The following is a 25,000-nucleotide window of genomic DNA, read 5'->3' on the forward strand; positions in this document are numbered from 1 at the left end:
GACAGACTCTGTGGAGATCTGAATGGCTCAGAAAATATATTTGAAATATTTCAATTAAGGTGATTTTGTTTCTAAGTTAAGCAGATGTCAACAATCTCTTAAAAAGAATTGTTCTCAAAAGGGAAGAAATAGAAGTGTTATTTCCAGGGAGACAGATTACACAGCATAGAGAGTGTGTACAAAAAGTTAGTCTCATATACTAACATACATTAAAAAAACAGACACAAACTGTCATTAAAAGTCAGTACTACCTTAATTAGTAAATAAATTGATATTTTTAGCATTAGTGCCAAGGCTGCAGGGTCAGTCTCTTGAAATAAAGTATTCGGGTGATCTGGGAAAATTTGCATTGACAATGCCTGTCAATAAAGAAGACCTCTGATCCATAAAGCTGAGAAATACTGCAAGTCTTAACACATTGTATTATAATAATAAATAATATTATTATAAACTTAAATGTACACAAACAGGAGAGTACAGAAATGTATTCAAAAAATTGCCTTCAATCTCCTTTTCTTTTACTTTTCTGACATAAGTTTAACTCAAATTCAAGCACTGCCTGCTGCTGAACTTGATGTAGTAAATAAAGCTGCAAGGTTTCACACAGTACTGCCATGTTACTGGAAGCACACTAGAACAGAGTTAGGCAAGCACAAATCAGTGTTTCAGGGCTGTGACTCCTTCATAAACAGAAGCCAAACTGTGGCAGTTTTCAAATAAGAGAAAAGACTTGCTAAAAGCTTCAAGATGTTGAGAAGAATGTGCCCTACAATGCCAATTTACTGCAATAAACCTAGCTCAGTAACTAGACTGTGGGCTTCTTTGTGTCTCATACTCTGAATGCAGTAAAAAGACCTCTGTGCCTCCTGCTACAGGGGAGGGAGTCTGAAGAGGACTGAAAACTGACAGCTCTGAAAAATAATAAAGCAACAAGTAGAGGCAGACATGGTGATTCTCAGGAAGGACTGATATGAAAGAGTCAGAGCTGCTAAACTCATTAGCATAGGTAAATCTGTTAAAAATGAAACTTTCAGCTGACAATTTGGTTTCAACCCAAAACAGGCCAAAACTGACGTTGCAATGTGAAAACGTTTACCTTAGGAAAGTCAAAACACTGTTCTTAAATTCTGTCATTTATGTTTTAGTGTGCTCTATTACAATATAGCCTAACCATCTGAAATCATCAGATGTAAACCAGGCATTTCAACTCTATCAAAACATTTGCATACCCACCCCTGCAAACTTCAGAAAATATATTTTATGTTGGAAATCATCTCAATCAAATTTAGAAGTTTTCAAGACAAAACATATCCTTAAGTGCTTCTTTTTATGAGGCTGTGGGCAATGATGTGTCCCCACAAAAGGAAAGAACAATTTTGAGGAATAAACACAAGCAGTGTCAAGGGCTGGGTGGTTCAGGTGGAGGGTGGGGCATGAGGAGTAGCTCTGAAGGAGCCTGGTCCATCCAACACCCTCAGCCTGCAGCTGAGCTCCCCAAAAGAAAAGGAATCACTCACGAGGAGTTCTTGAGGCTTTTGCTCAGCTGGGAAGCCTCCTCTGACCCTTGTAGTCAGCACAAGGACCAGTGCCCATCACTCCCCGTGGGACCCTGCTGTGGGTTCCCCTCTGCCAGCTCATCCTCTGCAAACCACTCACCCAGAGCTGCTACTGGGACAGTTCCTGCCAATATGACCAAGATTAGAACAATTCTTCTCCTGCCTAGCTTGTGGAGAGGAGCAGGCTCCAGCTGTGAGTATTTTCAACACCTTATATTATACACCCAATGTGTAAATTGTGGCCTGCCTGGCCCACTCCCCTTCTTCTGCCTGTACCCTTCCAGAAAATTTCAGTTTTTTAATTGGAAATCAGAAAGCTGTTTCAGTTTTTTTTCTATATTTTTTAGAAATGCAAAAGCTGTCTAAAAATATTTTTAGGGTAAATTTTTGGGGGAAAAATAAAAAGGAAAAGAGAGAAGACAGCTTGTGTAACAAGTGTCTGTCCCATTAGTAAACAATTTTTTTAAAAAAATTATTAGCTCTTACATTTTCCCATTGGTACTTTCTCGTCTTAAAATTTCTTCACTATGTACAATCAGGTGTATAAAAACCAGACCTTGCCAACTGTTCATGAACTTAGGCAAAGGATATGGGTAAAAAAAATATCTATTCAGTGAAAAAATATTTATATTAGAATGTGCATTTCATATACATTTATTTCTAATGCATATTTTATTAGGATATTTCAATTATTTCTAAATACCAAACCAATTAGTCCCTACTCCAAAGAGAGACTTGATCACATTTTTTAAGATCATATTTGAGTTCTAATATTTAAGCCAATTCAAGTCTGGAAGCAATAGAGCACTTGTGGAAAATGTGTATATATTTTCTTTAGCTAAAGTCACAGCACAGTTTTTCCTTTTTCCATCATTATTAGTATAAAAAGATTAGTACAAACAAAACAAAAAAAAAGAAAGAAAGAAATTTCACTCCTACTTTCGTATTTCTTTAGATCTTAACCTGACATTAATGAGCAAATACACACTAGGATGATGATCACACTGTAGGATAAAATGGCTCATATACTGTGTTGATAAGTTAAGATGAAAGAAATCCAGAACAAAGACACAACAGTATTGCAGAGATATGTTTAGATTCCAAAATATTTGTATCAGTCAAAGATAGAAACACCCAAGACAAAAAAAACCCCAACTGATAAATAGAAACATCCACTTTTTCCCCATTTGACTGTATAATAAAGATCCTGTTTATTTTAAAGTGTTGCTCCATCACTTTGCCTGGCTGCCACATACAATACACAGATGCAGAACATACATATTTTCCATCTGATCTCTGATGCCTTTTCTCCCATTGAATATCAGTGCCAACCCTACCCAAGCATTTGAGGATAGGATTTACATTACAGGAGACAAAGGAGATGCTCAAATGGGAACAGTACTGGCATTGAAATCCTGACCCTGGTGATCTAAGGCTGCAGTTAAGACTCCTATGAGTAACATCTCTGACGCAATTCTTCCCAAATCTCAGAACAAAACATTACAGTTTGCACTGGACTATAGTAGAGAAGTTTACCGGAACGATGGCTGCAAAATCCAGAAATCCTACCTGAAAGGCACTTTACAGGATCCAAACCATCCTTACTTTAATTACACATGTGATAGCACATTTATTCATGGATATTCTGCTGGGTACTACCCTCATTTCAGTGGGAGTCATACACCAACAGCATCTCCTCTTATTTTTTTTTTCTGCCAGATGAGGTTTTTTTCCTCTTCTCCGACCAATTGGCTTATTTACCTAAGACATCATGACACTTTATTCCATCACAACATGGCACCGTTCCCCCAAAGTGGGGTTGCTCATTAGATGTATCCTTCTGAAACGTGAATATTAATGCCCAGAAGAGATGAACCATAAGCATCACAGATGGACAAGGAGGGATTAGACAGAAATTGGTAACAGGATTGATAACAATTCACAAGTACATCAGGCACGATGACACATTGCCTTGATCGACAGGAACTACTATTCCCAAATTGTGCTTCCACAAGCACCTGCAATTCCCTCACCAGTCCAGATTCATAATAAACATTTTAAGACTGGTATTTTTGCTAATGGCATCAACCTGATGCCAAGCACAAGCCAAGAGGAAAACCACTTGCAAGGAAGGGAAAAGCTGAAGGAAGTGCAGAAGGCACAGTGGATGAATGCTGCAGCAGTCAACCACGTGCACTTCAGAGAAAAGAGAAGGTTGCAATCCAAAAGAGAATTTAACAACAATAAAATATAAAGCGATCTATTTAAGGAATGAATGCAGAACTTCAAACATTATTCATAATAAATGCTGGGTGATCACGTATTTTATATATATATATATTCTCGTGCTTAACAACATTTTAATTGCAGCTAGAAACTGCAATTGTTTAAAAGTGCTGCCCAACAGCCCCAGTAGCAGACAGGCATTGTATGTAAAGGAACATTCAGGGAAAAATTAAAACACCTCACACATGGATACTTTTTGTCTCAATGAGTGGAAAAAGTCATTTACCTAGGACAGTAAATAAATGTGAAATATATCAACCTCACTGACTCTCCTTCTCTTCTCCAGTTAATCTTTTTTTGTCAAAACCAGCTGTCTAATGACATTATCTCATCATTTTACACCTACTTGTTTTGGTGGTGGGCAAAGGACACAAGTGGTTACTCTTCATCATTCATAAAAAATTTGAATTGAGAATAATTTAAGAGTTGCCTCTTAGAGTATCTTCTGCTAAAGATAGGTACACATGGTACTTCACTGAAATAGTCAAGCTAGATCTAAATTAGGAAAAATTATTACAGTTAGAACACAAGGTTAACACAGCTTTATTCCCTTCACTACACAAGATAAACCAGGTACTTCTGCCTAATATATTCTGTGCCTGACAAACTTCTTTAAAATTATACTAATTTTTGCTCTTAAGGATGCAAACTGAAATTATTTTACAAAAAAAAATAAAAGCCTGAAGTATTCCTCCTTATTGACTAATGCTAGTTTTATCAATTTACTTGTTAACACAGCACAAGAATTTACATCTCCATTCACTTTATTTGAATTATTTGTATGTGTTTTCAGGAGATGCACATCTCTGCCATCCCATTCTAAAGCCAGGCCTGGCTTCAGCAGGGCAGTTGAGGCACAGAGACCTAAGAATGACCTTCTGAACCAGGTTCTGAAACATTCCAGCTCCTTCCTGTTAACTTGAATTCCATAAGTAATCTTAGATGGGTGAATTGTGTCATGAAAATAGGAGCCTCTTCATTTGTTGTTTTTTAAAAGCTATGTAATTCTTATCCTGCCTCTAATTGCTTTATATTAAATATTCACTAGAAAAAGATGGGAAATTTGCATATACTTCATAGTAACTATTTTTTTTGTTCGAAAGACAAAATTACTATTTGCTTGGCTAATTTTTTTTTTCCCATATTGCAACCTGACTTGGGCACAGTGGCTACAATCCTTCTCCTCATCAATCTCCTACTGCACAACACTTCTGACTGTGCCTCTTCCCCAACAGGACCTGACTTGGACAGTCAAGCTCTCAAGGACAGTTTCTCTCAAGGAAAAAGGTTCAGCAGAAATTTCAGCTGGAGCTACAAAAAAATACATTGAATGGTAAAGCAGAAGAGCCATAAAATTCATCCTGGAAGGATCTTCTCCCCAATATCTCTATACACACAATTTGAGAGAAAGGAAGGTGAAGAATGGAAGCTTTCAAGAACAACCCATCCAGGATAGATGATAAAATCTGCATGCTACCCTGAGGAAACGGGGTACAAAGTTCAGTCCTATGTTTGTATTTCTAAAGAGTGTAAAATATCAAATATCCCTCTTGAAGAATAATTCTCCCTCTAGTCTCTTACACATTGTTGTGTAACTATACAATAAATATTATCCTGCTCACATGCTTCTGTTTACTTAGTATACATTACATTTGATGCTATCTGGCAGCATAAGTTTTAGTTCTGTCATTTTAAAATATTAATAGTTGTCAATCAGAATAGAAAGTGCATAATAAAAATGTTCTAGAAACTAATAACCCTATATTTCTACACCATCAGCTTGGAGCTAAGCATTGCTAAAAATGAGATTAATTATATGTTTGCAGAAGCCCAATACAATCAGACAGTCCTCTAAACAACATCCTCCTAGAAATGAACACAGACTAGATACATAATCAGATATATAGTGTGTATATATTAGGCAATACATGCAGCACTAAATTAATAGCATTATTTTCATTTGGCCCAGTCTTAAAAACCCTCACAATCTGCCCAGTGACAGTGTTAGGTAAAGGATGAGAGAAAATGGCATGGTCAATACCGAAGTAATTTATGGAGATTTTCTGCAAATATTTGGAAGCCCGGAAGCACCGTAGATGCACACAGGACAGGTCCCTGAAGTTATGACCAACATATCATGGTAAACTGTTCAATTTAACATAGAGGGTCAGAAAAATATCCTTTGAATTATGTCTGTCAAACTTTAGTGGGAACTTCACTGCTTGGGACATTTAAACCCGCTCTGGACAAAGTATCAGCAAGTACCCTGTAGGGAACAATCCTGTAATGTCAAGAAGATGGACTAGATGTACAACAGGACTTTTGCTGCTCCATTTTTTATTACCCCAATCCATCACCCTTGCTGAGGTGAAGTTTTATGCAGACCTTTAAAATTATGACCATTTTAAAATTATGTCTGTGTCTGTATAATATATACACCCATATGGATGTAAGGTCTGGCTTTTAAAAACTCCAAGTAGAAAAACATATTTTGCTCCTAATTTGCCCATTCTATAGCTGTAACTATGCAATAATCTGGCAAATACAGATAGAAATCTTCAATCATGGTCATGGGAACACACAATTTACAGGCATGATTGTGACATGTGAATTCCCAACTTAGGCATGCAGGAATTTAAATATGTGTGCTGTGAACAAGATAGGAGTATGGGTCTGTGATATGGTTATGCCACAAAACCAGGATCAGATTCTGAGCTTTGCCCCAAAATAGAAAATCAGAAATCCTACAAGGTAGACGAACTGATGTCGAAGCTTACAAATAAAGCTAAGGAGAGGTCCCACAAGGAGCTCTAAACAAGATTATTTTTATCAAGGATTCTCAAGGAAAAAGTGAAATATTTTGTTTGGCTTCCTTCTGCCCAAGCCACTGTGGTCCTTCTGATATTTCTTTGCGCCCCACTTTTGCAGAGAAGCTGGAACTCCCCATCACTCTTCTTAAAACCTGGAGGCCACTAAGGGTTTTGTACTGAAAAAATATTAACATGTAAGAGTCACTCCAGGTAATGGCTGCAGAAAACACCTCTGTTCCCAGGCAGAGGGTGGCAGAACCCTCTGTGGATAAGCAAGGTGTGTTATAGGAGAGGTTAAAGGTTTCACTTTGCCCATGCATATTTATTGTCATTTCTGTTATTCCAGAGTGGAAATCCTCTTACTGACTAAGGCAATCACCCCTGTATGAGTGCCATCATCTCCATACTTCAGTAGGGGAGAAAAACAGTAAGAGGTTATGGAGGAGGAAAGGCATTTTCCTTTTAATCTTTTAGACTGCAATAGCCATAATTGGCTTTTCTATATAGTTGGGCTCTAGTTTGTCACAGTGTTACAGTGAAAAACAGCAGCCTGCACTCATTTTTATACACAAATCTTAATGACTTCAATTGCTGCTAAGGATTCAGAATGGTGGCAGGATATGGCCGTTCACCATCAAGGCCCTAAAGCCTTCATAATTACTGAGTACACAGAATATTTATTATACAGACTGCACTAGGCCTCTTCTGTGGGCTGCCCTGGGCCTGTTCTCTGAGCCACATCAAGCAAGAAGTTTAAATGAAACTGCTCCCAAGTTTCTGAAATGGTTTAATAAAACATATACTGACTGTAATATTCAGTTTATAGTAGAAAACTATTGCCCCTTGGTTTGAAAAATGACCTCTAGTTGGCAATTTTACTCTCAGCTTCATAGATTATAGTCCGCTGTTGGTCATTTTCTCAATCCACAGGGCAATACTTTTCCATAACAAGCTCAAACTGCAATCAGTATTTGTAGGCTGTTACACAAGTTGAGTATAATATGTCTCAACGCATTCTATTATATGACTAAACAAAAGAAATAACAACCTGGTGACACAGACATATGGAGAAAAGCAGAGCTATTCTTCTAATACTGAGATAGCAGAAAAACATATTTCTTTGTATTGTGTTAATTTGTATTAAATTTTGTGTCTTCAATACACAATAATCTCTAATTTGGTTTTTTCATTAATAGTGTTTTGGTTTGTGTTGTCTTATGTCTTTTCTTATTTTAATGTAAAATGACAAATACTAAATTCTATTAGTATCAGATTTTAGAAATGACAAATAGTGACAGATAACCCAGCATTGTAAAATCACGTGAAAATGCATTCACACAGATATGTAAAAGATATTTGCTCTTGGGCTCACAAAGCACACATTCACAATCTATGGGTTTGATACCAGGAAGTTCCAGTGCAGTGCAGTAGACAAGATGCAGTTATTGTTTCAGCACCCAGCTCCAGCACTTAGATACAAGTGAAATTCCACATTTTGGGAAAACAGCTCCCACATTAGATAACCAAAGAGATAAATTGCATTGAGAAGTCTCTGACCAGGAACTGAGGGAGATCTGGTGTCTGTTCCCAGACATGCCCTGGACAGCCCTACCAGTGACTGCTGTTTAGAAAATCACCCACCTTCCCAAAGCACAGGTGCTGGGAGCTGCAGGGCTGATGGAACTTACCTGGCTGGAGTGTGGTGAGATCTAATTCTTTAATCAATGGGTGACCAATGCTCTTGTAGACCCTTTGCTGCAAATACAAAATATTCATAATTACAAGTCTAATATTCATTCCAATCTGTAAATAAAACACTTTGGTTAAAATATGATACCCATCCACACTCAAACACAAAGGGAACAACTTAAGGTGAGGCCAGAGCACTCCAGCAAAGAGGACATTTTGCCTCCCTTCTCCTAGAAATTATGAGTTTCCTATCCATTAAAAAAATTCACCACATTCCTGGAGATCTGTGCTGGGGCAGAAGGGAGAATCTTGGCTAGGATAATATCCATATGACAGAAAGGTCATTGTAGATCTCTGTGGGTGGCTTCTGAATCTATAAGAATCTACATCACTGCATTTTGGGATGTTAAAGGGACATTTTTTTTCCTAATTTCCCACTATGTTTCTATATTGTTGCGCAATCACAACTTCACCAGCATTCTCTAGCTGGAATTTAAGTTGTCTGGATTCATTTAAACATATAGAAACTGCATGCAGAAGCTTTAATATATTTGAGCTAAGAACGTATTTGAACAATTACCAGAAGATGATGGCTCTTTATCTTACAAGTCTTCAAGGAATTTAGATGTTTAACTCATTAATAGTGTTTGCTGCATTAGATTTTATGTTTTTATGATTTTATAAGAAAGGTTTTTGAATACAGAGAAAAAACAGGCTTTTTTTCTTTCCCCAACATTTTTCATTTTAGGGTAATAAAAGTGACACATATGTGCCATAATGTAATGGATTAATTAAGGAATATGATGTTTATCCTAGGTCCTGAGTTGTACATCTTCATAACTCACTCATAAAAATTAATGTATTATACCACGCTCCAGAATGATATATCTTTTTTTACCATACCTGTTGAGAATAAATTGTTCTAAATTGGATTATCTTGATTTCCAGTGAAAAATGTAAAAATTACATTGTTATTTTAAGAATTTACACTGCTGTGTATAAGAAAGCATAATCTTCTCACTGTGCTTTTGAACTGTCATGTTACTTCTACTGTTACGAAATCATAATTGCTGCTGCCACACCTAAAATCAAATGCAGTGCATATTGTATTTCTTCATACACTGCATTTCCTCTCTTAATCACAAAACCATACACAGTATGTTTTTGGCCAATTCTTTCATTACTGACTGCTTATGTATATAAGTAACACACAATTATGCATGCAAGGACTCATAAAATCCTCATTTCTAAAATCAACAGATGAAAAATCCCTAAATAATAATGTACAGATGTTTCATATTCAAATGAGCTGTTGGCATGTAATCATACCAATCATGCCAATGCATGCAATAAATTTGGTGAATTTCAAGGTACTCGGCATTTACAACATATTTTTCATTTTTTTTAATCAAAAGACCATTTTAGGAAGACGGAAATGACAACTGTTCAATAAATATATATATTTCTGATGGTCTCTTGAAATTTCCATGAGTGGTCAACTACACTATATTTTTCCATACCAATTCCTACCTCTTTTGCCTGAACAAAGTTGATTTTTCGGTCCTTAAACTGCACTGCTTCACTAAAAGTAAATTATCTGCACGTTATCTGCAGAATAATCCTCTTCTTGAATACAAGACAGAACATCAGAGTTTCTAATCCTTCACAGATAGAGTAATTCACATCCACTGTACGTTTTACTGTAAAGACAGAGTAATACAATATGTTTGATAAATCATGTATGTGTCTGTGTACAAAGAAAAAGGTTTATCTCCTCTCCTACGAGATGCATCCATATTAAAGCACACACACACACACTCCCCATGCTGGCACTGCAACAATCTTTAGAAGTTCTATTATAGAGACATCTAAATTTAAAAAATGAAGCAGCTCACAGGTCAAACAAGTTCCTGATGAGAAGTGCTTAACCAGAAGTATTATTCCACTGATTGTAAGTTTTCATCCATACATCAAACCCTAGAGTCTATTGATTAAATAAAACTGATTTTTTTTATATTATTTCAAAGCAAAAGCAAATTAAATCATCCCAATTGTTTTCCCTTTGTTTGGAGCTATCACAGTTTGTACACTGGCCATGAGTCCTGCTTATAATTACAGTATCCTTAAGGAGAGCTTATTCTACAATGACTGATCACAGGTTTCTTGCCTCTTGCTCTAAATCTTCTGCTCCTGGTCATAATCAATGGCACTTGATGGCCCAATATTCTGATCCAATGTGGCAAGCCATATGATCCAAGATCTGCTTAGAATCAATAAATTCATTTGCTTCAGGAAATTTGGGATCAGGACGACTTTAAGTATATGTAAATACAAGAATTTACAGCAATTATGCTGGCACATCTTTCCTTTCTCATACCTCTTTTCCCCTGCATAATTAGCTGCGTCATGCCTTAATTTTGCTTGCAATCCTACATAAAGGAATCCAGGCCAGACAGCCCTTGCAAAGCCTTACCAAAGTCAAGGTCTGCTGGCTGAGAGAACAGAGGGTCTCTTTCAGCAAAACACATCAAAACACTGCAAATCTTTGTCTTGCTGAGCCCCCACATGGCATTGTGTGGGCTCTGAAGATGCCATCCAATGCCAACATAGCATGAACATGAAACAGACTGCTTTAAAGGGCACCAACAGGTGCATACAAAAATCTTCTTGGAGCTGAGTTTGCCTTTCTTTTTCCCTTGTGCAAAAATGTCCAAGTTTGGTTAATAGCTCCCCTGGGCTCCTGTGTCTCCAAGCCAGCCTCCAGCCTGGTTCTAGTGTACCTGTGCAGTGCAAAGATGCTCTGACACTCAGCTCACAACTTCACACAGCCAGGAATCCCTGCCTGGAGGATGTGGTTTCCAGTCTGGAAGGTGATCAGTGCTAGGCTGGAAGGGAGCATCACCACTTCTGTGTCTCACCTCACACTCACAGATGAAAGGACACACACTAATCTCAATTCTGCTACTGTACATACACATTGTTTAATAAATTGCATAAGTACTCTGAATATTTTTCTAAAGGCCAGGAACTCTAATGTACTTTGAATCTTCATTAAGTTAGCGTGGCAGACTGGGCTACATAAATAACTAGCAATAAAATATTCTTTAAAAAAAATTATTCCTTGTTACTTATGTCACTGCAATGGAGTTACAGAACTTCAGAATGATGAGTAAATACAGACATCTGTACTAATTTAGAAGGCTGCAGGTTGGGCATACCTTTCAGCCCTTTAGCCTTTTTCCACTGGAAATCAGTAGTTCAGCACCAGCAGAGATGCGAACCTTGTTTCTGCTAAGCAGCACTAATTTCTGCCCATAGACATTCAGAGGAGGATGAATCAAGTCACAGGTGTAAGAAAACTGTTTGCTTATGATGTGGCTGTCACCAGTGCAGATGAGTTTGTAACACCCTCCTAGCATCAAAATGACACACAAAAGATACATTAAAAAAAATAAACCCAACAGATAGTCTTGCAAAATACATCACTGCAGTTCTTCAAACTGAAAAAGCAGAAGTCAGAAGATCAAGAACTCACAGTTAGGATTTTCCTATTAGATAAAGAACATAAGGATTCTCCTGAAGTCTTTGATTGATATATGATCTTTTCTTTCTTTTCAGGCAGAACAGCTGTCCAGTGAACTAGAAGAAATAGCCCTGAAGACAGCTTTGTGTCTGACATGACTTTGAGAGGGAAAATTATTCCAATGATAAATGCTTTACATGGAACATCTAATAAAATAAAATTAAAATGTCATCCATAAAAGAATTTTTCTTTCTATTTGAGTAAGCAATCCCTATTATCATTTGTGGGGCAGGGGTGTTGCCGTGTCTGAGACCAAAGAGAAAAGGTATTTCCCTTAAAATTGAATTTGAAAGGAACTTAACCAAAAAGAGGCAATAGAGAAGAGAAGGGCAACTGGGAAAATGTGGAGGGAAGATGAGAATTTCCTGAACATTGTCAGGATGCAGTGACCTGGGATGCATTGTAACTTCCTTCATTCTTCTCAGTCAGGAAATCTTTAAGGTGAAACATGGGTGCTTTGCTGGCTGATATCTGCCACAGTGACTGCATGCAGACAGAGCTTGACTATGCTCAAAAATCCCAAAGCAATAACAACCAACACAAACCTCCCCAGCAGAAAAAGGTACAAATTTGTGTAAATTTATTCAACCTAATGGAATTATGTAAATTACACAAATGGAGAACTACAGCCACTGTGAGAATTGATTGAAGTTATGTCCAGATGAGAGGAGAGATGGCTTTGACTGGAGCCTTTCTGGAGCTTGCTCTAGAGCTGTGTTTTGGCACATGGTGAGGGGCTAAGAAAAGAGCCTTAGAGCATCAACAGCCACAATGCTCAGATGAAATTTGTACATCTTTGTCATTTTCAAACACGTCTCACTGTGACACTTCAGTGGATGGATGAGCACTGATGGATGCTGTCATACACAGACAGCACAAGGAAGAGTAATCAGAGCTGTATTTTCCTTGAGAAACCAAATCCAGTACTCCCATGGTTCAGCCAGCTGCCCTCCAGAGCCTTGGTGAGTCTGTCACACAAACTCTGTGTCCCATTAATTTGGCCAAGTCTAATTAAAGGCCTGTCCACATCTGCTCCAGGACAGAACAGCTCGTGGCTTAGAAACACCTCAGAGAAGAGCATGATAAACCTTCCACCCATCCTCTTTGTCTTTCAACTTGATGGAGCTGCCCTCAGCAACACTTCCACTTCACTCTTCTCCAAACCAAGCCCATCTTTTTCTGCCAAAGCCTTCCTGTGTAGGCCCCTGTGAGTGCACTTATTCCAGAGCTAATTACAATTAAATTAGTATTTCAGCACTGAGAAACCAGAGGCAGGTACACGTTCTCATGTACCTTTGCACAGCTAGAAATCATTTCTCTCCCTTCCCTTGGGTAACTCAAATGCCCTTCCTCCCCTATCCCAAAGATTCTCCTTTATCCCTGTCTCTCCTCCTCCTCCTCCCTCCTGCAAGGTGCCATTGATGCTGTTCCTCTGTGTGTTCCCAGGAGCTGCTGACATCCTCCTGCTCCTCAACCACCTCACCTGCCCCCTCCCCTCCCATTTCTGAGTGCCAGCCCCTGCTCTCACGCAGATTTTAGCTCCACACTTTGCAGAAATCCTGCTCCATGGGATTCCAACAACAGAAGAAGGGAAGATAAGAACATAAAAGCACCCTCAATGTGGTGTCCCATCAGGAAGCCAACTAAATCTGATAGACACTGTCCTCTCTGACACATAAGCAGGAAAGGGCTGAGCATTTAGCAGCAGTTCAGAAAACAACTCTATATGGTCTATAATCAGCCAGCACCACCTAACAAATAGCATTTGCCTAAGTATTTACTTTTGAGGCAATCAAATACCATTTTGAAAAAATAAAATAACTTCCACACATACACATTGCATATATATTTGTTTCCCCTCACTCTCCCTCACTTTAAGTTTGCAGTGACAATCAGCAATTATTTTACAGAGAAAACTCTAACATGCTTATGGAATGCCTTTAGTAATAAGATAATTATTTGTAAGTCTATAAAGAATTATAATTTTTAATTTAAAAAGAAATCAAATAAAAACAGCTTTCATCTTCCCTACCATGTGAAGAAAACATTCTCTGCCTACAACTCAAATTATCATTCTCTCCTTTGTGCAAAATGAATTGACCCAGAAAACTAAAAGGGTAAGAACCCATATTTGCTGGGCTTATTCAGCAGCCAAAAGTTCATGAAAAACACTGTTGTGTATCACATAGCAACCACTTGATGCCTATTGTTAAAATACAGTAGTTATTCAAAAAGTAAAATCTTGCATTCTCAAATAAGAAGCCAGGCTGCAATGTGTGTTTACTGTTTTGGGGAAATAGTCATCTTGCCATTTTCTCTTTTCCATAGTCTTGGCATATTTGGTCAGCTATGAAATGTGCAGTTACCCACAGGAAAGAAAAGGAACACAAGAATTTTCCTCTACTGTTGAGCTCACAGGACAATGTCCATTCAAAGCAACACTTGGGATCTCTATTAAGAGCCTTAAGATGTGCTCTATTTTTATCCAGCCACACTTGCAGAAAAAATGTAATGTTCCAGGGAATGGGCATGAGGGAGAAAGGGAAAGAAGCTTCTGCTTTAGACTGTAAGAGCTGCACATTTTCACCTGTTCTCAAAACAAGCTGCTCCTGGGCAAGTCCTGCACGGGTGCCTGCACTGCTACTGCACTCTTGCACCTCCTCCCAGCCCTGCTACCCAGCACTACAGCTGGGCAGAGGTATCAACTCCACAGGCATCTCCCTCTACCTTTCCTCCAGCTCTTTTGTGGTGGAATATGCTTTAAGAAGTGAAATAAATGTAAAATTTATACAGAAGGAAAGTCAGAAAAGGCATTAACGGTTTCTGATAAATGGAGCTTGTATTACTTTAAAATATTTTTAAAAAGCAGTGGCAGATCACTTGAGCTACTCTGACTTTGCCAGATTTCCACAAGAGCTGAGAGTCAGCCCTGTTTGTCACAACTGCATCAGACTGTCTATTTAAATTATCAAAGCAAAAGCAGAAGGGTTCTGCTGAAACAACTGCTGGAGAAGACGAAGGAAAGAATAAGAAAGATACAAACTTCCTTCTAGGTTTTATTATGTGCTGTTACACAAAGAGTGTATCTCAGAACTTCAAGATAATGACACTTTTAATACCAGAAGGGAATGGCAGACTTGCTTAGCATAACTTTGAGATATTTCATCAAGTCTGTGTGCAAACAGGTGTGCCACATTTTTGCTAGTGATAAGATGCTTGTTGAGATTATCTCCTTATCTGGGAGCATGTTTAAACTCCTTTTGAGCAGTTAAAATTAGACAGTGGTAGAAAGTAGATTAAAAGGGAGAAAATGTAAGAACATAGACTTTTTGCAAGAACCTCACTTTGAGCCCAGCTGTATCCAGGTATGTGTGTGCTGCATCCACAGTCTCTGAAAAGAAAAGTGAGGGGTAGGCAGCAAAAGCCACATGAATGCATGAAAAAGTGTGAGAATGAATTAGGTACCCAGGAGCAACAAGATGGGCTTTAGGATCTGAGGGAAGGATCTGGCTGTTACCAACACAAGATGAAAACATGGATGGATGGAGCTTCAGCTCACCTGCTGCAAGTGTTTCTGCTTGCTGAAAAATAAAATTCTTTGCTGGAGGTCAAAAAATCAAAAACCTCAAAAATCAACTTAACAAGTCAGCTGGCTTACAAAGCAGAAGCATCTATGCAATTATTTCAATCAAAGGCAGATCAGGGTGTAGGCAATGGTTACACAGGAATTGGTTTGGTCACTGGTCAGTGATGTGGCCAGGACAGGATGTGGTAACGAAACAGGGCTGTGGAAGAGCTGTAGTTACAATACTTGTCTCCCAGTAACATATAGCATAACTTCATGAAACAAAAACTGAGCTATTACATCCAGTGCACAACCAAAAATTAAGAAATCTTTCCCCCAAAATAATGAAAGGTATGTACTGAAGAATAATGAAGAACTTGTCTAGCACAACTCAAACTCTCCTCTGAAAATGTATGCTTTCCTCAGAAGCAGATTCCCAGCACAGGGACTGGTAATTTATGATCCACCAAAATACTCTGTTGAACAAAAAAGTAATACCTACACTGTGCCTATGCAAATCACTAAGAATAAGTGACTCCAAGGACCAGTAAGAACAAAGCCCAAAACTCCTATCAAACATTATCTGAGGTTTGAAAAAGTCAAGACAAAGTGTAATTTTTTTTAAACGGGGATAAATTGGGATTTCTGTAACAATTGACTCATTTTGCCTGCTTTTATCTAAGGAGCTCAAAGAGCACTCCAAGTGTTAATTAAATTACAAAGCATTTTTGAGACAGGTAAATGGTATTATGTCCACTGGGGAACAGAGAGAACATTTATGTTTCATTACTAAAGTCACACAGTAATCCAGTGGCGAGCAATATAACCCAAGAACTTCCAGTCGCCACTTCTACTCATTGACTTGATGGCCTCACAAGAGATAAAATTAGCCTTAAAAGCCAAAAATACTTTTTCTCTTGTGCTTTTCTATCTTTCAAGACTAGGCCAAGATTCTTTAATTTCATTTTATTCTTCTTCCTCTGCTTACTGGGAGGCCTTTCTTTCAGAGTCACACAAAAGAAGCCATTTCCTAACCTACCCGAGTGTGTTAAGGGTCACAGTACAGCAACACGGGCAGGAGCTCAAACAAGGGCAGTGAACGGTAATGGGGCTCTTTAACAGCTTGTGCAGCTGCATCAGGGTCCTCTTCTCCCTCCTCTAACCAGTCCTACTCCAGAGATGGCACACCAGGGCCTCTCTCCCATCAGAATAAAGATGGGCAGATGTGCAGATGAAATAATCCTTGGCTGGCTGATTCACTGACTTTACCAATGAAAGAGACATAAAAAAACCCTGACGAACCTGGTGCCCCCAGCACTTGGTACAAGAATCTCTCATTGAACAGAACAATATCAAAAAAAAACCAACCAGACCCTGAAAATGCTTTAGACCATGGAGAAGTCTGTTATGCAGTCTACTACATCTATTTTGAGTTGCATGTGGAAAAATGAGGGAGAAACCTTTCACTGACCATTCTATTCTTAGGCCAAAAAAGAAAGCCATCATTTTCCATTTCAGCTTGGCCCTCACTGGTAAAACTGCAGGATGGTAAAACTGCAGGATGCAGAAGCAATAAAGCAGTAAGGTACAATGCAATCTGCACAATACACAGGCAAACCTAAGGCATCTCTAATTCAAGACTGGTACAGCTCAGTTAGAGCTTTAAATAATTATATCTCCATTAGTAAACTAATTTTGGAGGGTAAAAAGGCTTTTCTATTTTGTACATAACTATTTATTACTAAAAACAGGGAAGCATCTTTTGGAACTTTCTTTAAGCCTTTTGAATACAATGCTAAACCAATATTTCAGGCTTTATTTTCCCTTTCATTTCTTGTTATGTCACGAAGAATCAGCTACGTGAAAGAGATGAGAATGTCTTTGACCAAGACTTAAGATTGTCTTTACCGTGGCAGAAAATAAAGCTGCTGCATATATTTCCAGTGGCAGTATAATTGTTACATGGTATGACAATCATAATCTTTCTCTTTTTTCCTAAAAATATGTCTAAAAAACCACACAGTTTATATACTGCATTCAAAATATTTTTCTTCGTTTACATTGATTGCATATTTCAAGTCATGTTACAGCTGTATCGCTTAGCTTAAATCAAATAAGGAATCCACATAAATGCATACACACACTTTGCTTGTTTTTAGACATTCCCAGTATTGACAAGATTAAAATATTTTTCTCATTCATTATTTATTGTGATATGATGAAACAGTAAGAGTATGTATTTAACAAACATCACAAAGTAGAGTTAAAATGTGGACATGCTGTTTCATTTCGATTTTGCTGCGACAGTGTTAAGTATGTGACTCCCTGACTGCAATAATGACATCTTGGGGTGATGAAGATTTAAGATGCTTTGTAAGGATCCAGTGTGATCCCAACTCTTCAGCCATGCTGACTAGGAGCATTATTAAACAGATGAACCCAAGACTGGAAAGTCCTGCTGCAGAGGACTGGGGGAGTCAGTGCTCGATGCAAGAGCAGCACCAAACCCCTCCAGGCACCCCTGGTGCCTAACTGGACTGAAGGCAGTCACACACACTGCTACAACACTTCCACAAGCACCAAAGTTTTTTATTACCAAAAAATATGTTCTCTGGACCATTTCTCTGCCTCTTGGGCGAATTGGCAGTATCTGACAGCTGGAGCTTGGGCTCAAGCAATGCCATACCTGGGTGAAACTCAGGTATGGGGCAGATCCATGTGGCTTTGGCTGTCTGGTGTTTTTACCTTGGGTTGAAAATTACAGGCATGATCCCAGTTTCTAGCTCACAGTTGGGCACTATTCTGCATATTTCTACTGGCAAAAAAAAGGCAAGGAAGTGCCAAAGAGCAAGCACCACAGCAAAGGAACCATAACCAAAACTGGTTCTGCTGGGCAGAGGAGCAGAGAGCTTGCCTTCTACAGAACACGGCAGTATCTCGGTTAGAATGTAGAAAAAGGCACATCTTAGCCCAAATACTTGTTCTTGCATACTGCAATCTAAATATACTCTCTATGATAAATACAGCAGAATAATCAGAAGATAGCGAGTGCTTAAAATGCACCCTTAACAAAGCAAAACAATGTAATGCATATCTTTCTTTACGTGTCAAACAATTTGCCTAACAAATCATAATAATGCAGAATGATATAAAATTCACCCATCAATGCATGCACTAAGATTACCATGGCAAAGAATTGTGAATTTCATTAAATATGTTAAAGGCAAAAAAAAAAAATTCCTCTTTGAAAAATAGTAATCCTGTCTTTCAACAAAAATATTATAGGAAGCTATGAATTTGGTAGATCTGAATAGGATGTTGGTACATGTTTTACTAAGGTAATATAATGGCACACTATTATTAGATCACATTAATCATTACTGTGCCAAAGGCACTGACAGCACCACTGAAAAGGATTGAAAGGGCTGGTAATGGATATAAATTACCCATTGTGTGATAAAAGGATTTTTACTAAGAAGGTAAGAATAAAACAGCAAATTTCTAATATAACTGTTGTGTAAAAACCAAAATAAAAGTAATCCAGTCAGTAATATCCACAAAATCAGAAAGTAAGCACTTTTGAAACAAGATAAAGTCACAATAAAAACTGTATACAATGTAAAATTAATTTCATGCTGCATAATATTACTATCAATTTAAATAGTTTACATGATGACCTCTATGGTCAAGGGAAAGGTAAGCTTTGTTAATTAGAATTGAGTAGGAGCTTCTGCAGGCGTATTTTAAGTTTGTGGGATTGGAATTTTTTTCTTTTTTCTAATATATAATGGCTTCCTAACACCCCCCTGAAATTCAAGACATGCTGAGAGTTTTCTGTTTTGTGCATTAACATCACAACAAACAGCACATCCCTCAGATGGTTTTATTTGGATTCCAAATGCTATTACAAAACGAACCACGTCTTTGCTGAGCTATTTAACCATTTGATTGAAACCATTTGTATCACTAATTGTCCAGTCCTGTGCTCCTCCTTTACTCTGGCAAGTATTTCCTGATATTAGTGGGGATCAGTGGAGTGAATTGGTCAAACTACATCCTTATTTACAGCATTAAAAAATCCACATATCTTCTCTGAAGCTGATGGAATTATTCTAGAATCAAGTCACTGTAATTCTTTTCAAGTCAATTGTCTAGAATGAAATCCAGTAGCTCACATTCAATTAGTAAGTTTTAAAAATTGTGAGCCATACTCTTAAATGATATAAATTCATAAGTACAGACATCAATCCTGAAAACACTTACGTCTCAACTTTACTCACGTGAGTAATTCCATTAGCATCAGTAATTCAATACCTGCTTATGCATTTGCAGTACTGAAGCTTTAATATGCCTGGATATCCTCTCACATCAGCTATAAATCAGCACAATTCCTCTGAATCACAGAGTTTCTACTAATTCACAAGATATAAAAAGGAATGGACAACCCAGTATAACAATTAAAATAAAGAAATAACATAAGAATTTGATTTGGGAGCAGAAGCTATCAGAAATTTTGATTTAAAGATCAATTAATGCATGTGGAATGTGGAATTAATTATTGGTTATTTCCTAGGAAGCTAGACTTTTATTTCAAACTGAGGGCCAAATAACCCAATTTTGATTTCACACCTATTTCCACACCAATCTGATTTCTCAGACTTTACAGGATCTTTTCTTCTGCTGCACTGGAATAGCTCAGAGGAAAATCACATCTACAATGTAGTACACCCCTCCACCCACTGATTTTCATGGGTGTTCTTCTCATGCTAATACACAACAGAATATGGTTCTTAATAATATGCATGAGATGTTCTATTGAACTTACAGGAGGAAAAAAAAAACCAAAAAATGATAAAATTAATTTAATCAGGAGTGTCATGGGTTTTTTTTAAATCAGCAGTCTGATGATAAAGTAATAAATGATGATTCATCCCCAACACAATTATTACATATCAACTGCATGAAGATGAATGCTCATGATTTTACCAAGCAGAATTTTTTCTTGAAAAAAAATTTATTTGTAGCTCACTACAGCCTGAAAGAGCTACAATAAAAAGTTTTGCAAGACATAAAGATAATATTTTTGAAGATATAAAAAACACACAAGAACAGATTTAAAAATCTAATTTAGGTATCTCATTTTACTTTTTTTTAATTGGAAAACCAAAGCTAGACTCAGATCCATAAGCAGAAGAAAATGTTATGAGAACAATATAAGTATTCTTACCAGTTATTCTTAAGCCAATGAATCTGTTCCCTGGATGAGGAAATTCTTAAAAGACACAGGACAGGTACTGAAGGTCACAACTGGAAAAATAAAACCTGTGAGAAATTTAATATGTCAAAACTCAGTGTTTGAATCAGACATTTACATTAAAATATTACAATGCCACTTCAAGCAGGCAATCTTCAGGACAGCAGAGAGCATTAAGAATTACAATATTAATGGGATTAACACATTTTATTTTTTAGTTTTCATAATGTACATGCTTGGTGGTCATTTCGTATTTGGAAATGAAAACTTCTTTCAGTTCTGGATTGTTTTGAGAGGGAAAACCTCCTCTCAAGATAATGATGAGGAACAGAATGAAATTCTTCTGATCCTTTCCCCTAGACAGTACAGCAAAAGAGGACAAAACAGGACAAAACAAAAGTTGCATAGCATACTCCAGAAACCCAGTTATTCTCTTTGACATTGATATTCTAATCTTTCAAACTGAGTAAAAAGAGAACAGCTACTAATTGTATTTTTACTTTTTTTTAATTCCATTTTATAACAGAAATAAGTCCTTTGTAGATGATCTCATCTAATAAACCCTACTTAAAACAGATAAGAGCCAGCAGTAAAAGCCAAGCAGAATACTTCCAAGATATTTGTCAGTAGTGAATTTAGGGCCATTACATTAGTAAGCAAAATAGAGACAAAAACAAAGGGCGTTCTTAGAGCAAAATAAAGTTCACTCGACTCAAGCTATAATCTGAAGAATTTATGACTGAGAATTCTAACTATGTTTATTCCTATGAATGTCTAACAAATAAAATTAAAGGTCACTTCCTAATAATACACTTTGTACATCTACATCAACCCAACTCTTTCAAACAGCAGGCTCTGAAACCACAGTTCCAGCACCACAGCCTCAGGGCTTCACCTTAGCAGCACTGGTTGCCCAGGGAAGCACTGACTGCTCTGAGGGCTGCCATGGTGGGCAGTGTGGACAAAATTCCAGCCTTCATTTCTGGGGGAAATCATCAGGAGCATTGGGTTTAAATCAGTCAGCACCAACAGCACCAGACTGCTGCTCAACGCTGCCTGTTGGCTTGAAGGGCAAACAACAATTTTGAGGGCTCCTCTTGATGATGAAAACAGCACGAAATAATTCTGAAAACAGAAGTTCACTACTAAGCAGGACAGCCCTCCCTTAGTGCAATACTGATACAACACTTCTCTTGGTCTCTGCAGTCTCCACCTTGTCAGGATTACATCCAGTGCAAGGTGTTCCTGCAGTGTCCCACTCTGTCCCCACCTCCTCCTCCTCCTCTTTCCCCTCTGGTTCCCACCACACCAACCACAGGATGCTCATTGCCACTGTGAGGGTTCACCATAAGGCTTCCCAAATCCCACTGCCTCCCTCCTCACTTGCAGACTGAGCCAGGCTTTGCCACGTGTTTCAAAGCCTTTTCCAAGTGATAATTCTGCCATACAACTTTGCTGACACAGGAGAATTACTCCAATTACAGCTTCAAGCCCTTTCTTTAAAACTCACATTTCCACAGCAAAGCACCAACTATCCTGCAGTAATCACCTGATTTGCCATTCCCATTGTTAATCATACCTAGGAACACGTTCTTCCCTGCTCTCTCCTCATGTCCAGTTTTGTTTTACCTGCCAGTTGTCTCTGAATTTGAATTATAAGCCCTGAACATCAAAGCCTGTCCTCTCATGAGACACTTTCCTATTGAGCTGAATGGGTGGTGAGCAGGTACAAGGCATTACTCCAAGCCAGCACCCCATATCAATGGGCAAACCCAGCTACAGGAGAAGAAAACCACTGCAAAAGTCAAGAGAAGCACCTACAATGCTGACTGAAGAGAATAAAAATCAGTTTGTAACTGAGTAAAGGAAACCTCTGTCATCAGATTTGGTCTTCCTAAACATAAAATTGCATCTAGATAGGATTCAGATCCCATTTATGAAGGCCCATAACACTTTAGAATTTAAGTAAGTGAATTTCAGTTACTATATTTGAGCACATAGGAAGAGCAAATTCCTGGACTGCTGCAGATAAACATAGGTCCCATCCAACATTTTCAGTTGCACACCACCTAAAAACAGTGACAGCTTGTTTGTCTTGAATTTCTGCTATTGTTGATGTCTTAAATTCTTGAAGATATACCTTTCTAGTGCTTACTTGCAGCTCATTCAACGCAAAAGCCAACAAACAGAAACAAAGATAATAAACTGTTAGGTTTCTAAAAGATGTTATCTCACTAAACAGGTTCTTAGTACTCCTACACCAACATCACAGAGCACATTTTTGCTATGCTATTACAAGGCTACTTGTGGTAAAAAAAATTCAGCTTTTACATACACGCTCATGACTTGCAAAATTCTAGGAATGATTCTCAAGGGGCTTTCACTAAGATGCTTTATAAATTCTGATGACAGACAGAACATAGTAAGGCTTCATCTCTTAAAGTCCTGTACTGATTTGTTTGGAGGCTTCATGTCATTGATCAGCATGTCAATGTCTCTTGCAATCTGCTTTCCAGTTCATGACTGAGAGTGAACCCCTCAGGTTTAAAACCTTAAATGATTTAAGGTCTGTGATACATAACCTTACGAACAAATTGGGAAAATCTGTAGCTTTACACATTAAACTGTAACAGAAATGATTTAAAGCCTTATAAAAAGGTATTTTACTTACCTGTGCTAATATTATTCTAACACATTTGACACTGACTATGTAAAGCAGATATTTTAAAAGGTACAGGCAGCAAGCTGCCTGGAAACAAATTAAGACAGTTCCACTTAGGTCAAATTGGGCCAGTTTACCAGTGTCTAATACACTCCCTGGCATTAAAAAATGGCACCATGAATCCTTACAGACCAATTTATTACAGTAAGCTTCCCACAGCAGCACTGCTGTGCAGTTGCACTTGGCTCAGTGAGTGATCCAGCACACCCCTAGAGAAGAAAAAGAACCCTAAAAATCTTCAGAAACAGCACGACAAAAAAGTAGTGGTGAGACATAACTAGGGTACGACAGCACAATTTCTGTTCATTCTTAAAACATGCTTTTGTAGCTCATTCCTTGAAATGAATTAGAGACATGAAAGGGAGAAAGTAATCTCATCCCACTGATGAGCAGGGGCCAGAAGGATTTCTGCAGGTTACAGATGGAAATCTAACACACAGCAAGGGAAAGCAGAAGCTTGAGCATGGACTTATTCTGCACAACAGGACTTTTCCCCAAATGCTGAGGCTAAAAGGCTTCATTGTGTGGCTCTTAGCAGCTCATCCCATTCCTGTTCAAGTCCATGTTACAGCTCTGCTAATCCCAAGGAGACAAGGCTCAGGCCCTCTGTAAACGGCCTACCCTTTCTGATGGAATGAGGTGTCATGTTTAAATAATTATTCCCTATCAGCTGCTTTTTGAAGGCCTCTTGAATTGCCCTGGCATAGCTGCTCTCACCCTGGGCACATCAGAGATGCAGGGACAGAGATAGGCAGGGAAAGAGGCTCAATGACAGCACAAAGCCAGCCCAGGAGCCGTGCAGGACAGCCTTGCCAGGCCTCCATGTGAGCACTGCATTCATCATAAATGCAGGATGGGGCCTGAAGGGTCCAGTTGGTGTCACTGGGAGTTACATGCATAAGTGAAGAGAGATAAACAGTCCCTAAAGCAGGATGCTGGAATAAATCTCAGTATTTTTCCACTGTTCCCAAAAAACATGAGAGCTGACACCACTTTTCTCAGGCTGGGGCACGGTTTCCACCCGTGGCACCACAGCCTGCCCAGCCATGTACCAGTCCCCATCGACAGACCTTCCTCCTGTGTGTGTGTGCCCTGCCCATGCCCTCAGAAATCTCCAATACATAAAGCTATCTGCCTAAAAATACAAAATATTTAAAAATTCAGAGCTAACCACGACAGGATTTGTCCACATCTCCTGGCAAATCTGTGGTGTTTGATCTAACATCCTTTCAGGGAAGCTCCCTTACATCGCCAAGATCACGCAACAAACTATTGCTCTCATTTTTCCCTCCTGATATAAGTAAGCAAGAGACAGCAAAGAGAACAGGAATGCACATCCTTTTAACTCCTGGGGAGCCAAGGGGTTTGCAAAAGTTCTTTATCAGAGGCACAACTCTCTTCAACTCCTTAGGTTTTTTTCTACTTGCTTCTGCTTCAGACATCTCAGTTTACATTTATTTTGTGCAGCTTCCACTTTTCTGTGGTTTTTGGCACTAACACCACCTTAACTTGTCCTTATTAGGACTGTCACAGCA

General features: G+C 38.3%; 1 protein-coding gene across 1 annotated transcript in view; it reads right to left on the reverse strand.

Moving 5' to 3' along the window:
- The window catches only part of ZNF536 (zinc finger protein 536), a 288,662-nt gene extending 267,852 nt beyond the window's left edge, over window positions 1-20,810 (reverse strand). Inside the window, exons 1-2 of the mRNA XM_066557292.1 lie at window positions 20,717-20,810; window positions 8,341-8,407 (exon numbers count right to left, since the gene is read on the reverse strand). The gene's annotated coding sequence lies outside the window, so the exon portion shown is untranslated. The remainder of the gene's footprint in view (window positions 1-8,340; window positions 8,408-20,716) is intronic.
- Window positions 20,811-25,000: the final 4,190 nt, after the last annotated feature.

The sequence above is a fragment of the Molothrus aeneus genome, chromosome 11 (genome assembly GCF_037042795.1).
Source record: "Molothrus aeneus isolate 106 chromosome 11, BPBGC_Maene_1.0, whole genome shotgun sequence".
NCBI lineage: Eukaryota > Metazoa > Chordata > Aves > Passeriformes > Icteridae > Molothrus > Molothrus aeneus.